Genomic DNA, 2,415 nt, shown 5'->3' on the forward strand with positions numbered 1-2,415 from the left:
CCTTCCTTCCTTCCTAGCCATACAAGTGCTAACGAGCAACAGAAAGGCCGCCCAAGAGAATAATAACACTAGCTTTTCTACAGTGATTGCTTACCACAGACAGGCACTGTGCTGAGTGCTTGACACGTGGTACCTCATTTTTATCTTCATGAAAATCCTTCCAGTTAGGTGCTATTATTGTCCTCACATTGACTTGTGCAAGGCTTTGCAGAGCAAGAAAATGGGGTGTACAGAACCCTACACACTACGCTACCGCTTATCAGAGAGGGCCTACAGCCTGTGGTACCACAGAAGGAAAGAGGATCTGATGAAGTGCTGAATAAAGGAAAACTAACTGCAGTTTTATAGATTTCAAACTTTTTATGATAGCAATATGATTTAAGAGATAGAAACACAGCATTAACAGAATAGATAACCTTAAATAAGATTCTCTATCTTGATAGAGATAGTAAGTGTGTAATATATTCTCTGAGCCCCTGTTGGCTCATCCATAAAACAATGATAGTAGCTTATATCTTAATTTGTAAACAGAGTAATATAAAGCTCTCCATTAACTGTTAGACCCATCCAAATGTCAGAAGTAATTACTTTTATACATTTGCTTGTTTGAGCTGCAAACTACAAATTGTGTGATATCCACAATTCAGCATACAAGTTAATGGCTCTTGGGTTTGTATTTAAAATGAGCATTCTAGCCCTGGCTACTGTGGCTCAGTTGGTTGAGCGTGTCCCATGCACCAAAAGGTCACTGGTTCAATTCTAGATCAGGGTACATGTCCGGGTTGTGTGCTCGCTTCCCAGTAGGGAGCCTCTAGGAGGCAGCTGATGGATGGTTCTCTCTCAACTTCTCCCTCCCCCACCTCTAAAAAAAATCAATAAATACATATTGAAAAAAATAAAGCTAGAATTCTACGACATAAAGATGAATGATAAAAATCATGTTAATAATTTGTTTTATTCTTTCTTTACTTGGAATTTTATTTTATTCATATATTTATTACTAGTGGCCCAGTGCACGAAATTCATGCACAGGGGGAGAGGGGGTTCCCTCAGCCCAGCCTGCACCCTCTCCAATTGGACATCTCTCTCACAATCTGGACCTCTGGCTCCTAACCATTCACCTGCCTGCCTGCCTGATTGCCCCTAACCCCTCTGCCTGCCTGCTTGATCACCCCTAACCTCTCTGCCTGCCTGCCTGGTCGCCCCCAACTGCCCTTCCCTACAGGCCTGATCTTGCCCCCAACTGCCCTCCCCTGCTGATCTGATCGCCCCTAATTGCCTCTGCCTCGGCCCCCACGAACATGGTTTTGTCCAGGAACTCGGATGTCTGGAAGATGGCTGGTTGACCCGGTCTAATTAGCATATTACCCTTTTATTAGTATAGATATTTTAGCACCTGTAAGTGTACTTTTTTCCCTGTTGTTTTTTTTTAAAAGCCCCATGTCTTTATTTTGTACTGGTGCAAAATGAAAAATGGCCCCACAAATGATGCAACTAGGACCGGACTTATGATGGTTCTCCACTAAAGTGCAAAAGCATCCCCCAAGGCAGATTAGAGTATAATTAAACAGATTACAGCTCCCACCCCGATAGACAGACAGTGCCAACAGTATATTGCTCTATGTTCCCACATCCCCCATGTGCTAAATCTACCACTAACATCATTAGTTAGCAGCACAGGACAATTCATTCCATGGCTTACTTGAGTCATTTATGATTGAAGAGAGTACACATAACAGATATTACTCAGAGAAGACAGTATAATGTCACAATCTTTCTATGGCAGTATATTCCTGCATTTCCTATTTGCTTCTATATTTATGAAATGTATCTCCTTGGAAATGAGAAAACAAGTTTGCCACACTGACAATGTACAAATTTATAAAAAGCATTCTAACTGTAGTTGGTCATATTTTTTATTATCCTAAAGCCTAGTCAATATTTCTGGCAATAAAAGTCTAGTTAAAACAACCGTAGGATGAGTTGTGTGTGCTGCCCTGTTGCTGATGGTACACAGCTCCGCTGCTTCACCCCAGGTTCCATTCTTCCTCCTGACCCTGGAGGCTGTTCTACTGGGACTCCTGCACCGGAACTCAGTGATGTGGAAGCCATACTTCTTATCCCCTTTCCCCACCGGCGGACAGAAGAATCTTTTATAAGAAAAGTTTCTTTTAAATCCAATCACATTTTGTTCTCTCATTAGTACCATGTCTAGCACCTGTATTCCACTCTAGAAAATTTGACTATAGATAAATGAATGAGTAAAATAGGGAGTTAAGAGAAGGTTCTGGAAGCCTCTAACAGGAAACCTTTTTTTAAATACAAGTAGGAGACAATTTTACAGAATATAGGAAGTTTGGGGGAAAGCTCAGTAAATCTCCATTCCCAATAGAGTCTGGAATTCCTTTTATAATA

This window comes from Myotis davidii, unplaced genomic scaffold (assembly GCF_000327345.1).
Source record: "Myotis davidii unplaced genomic scaffold, ASM32734v1 scaffold130, whole genome shotgun sequence".
Classification (NCBI taxonomy): Eukaryota; Metazoa; Chordata; class Mammalia; order Chiroptera; family Vespertilionidae; genus Myotis; species Myotis davidii.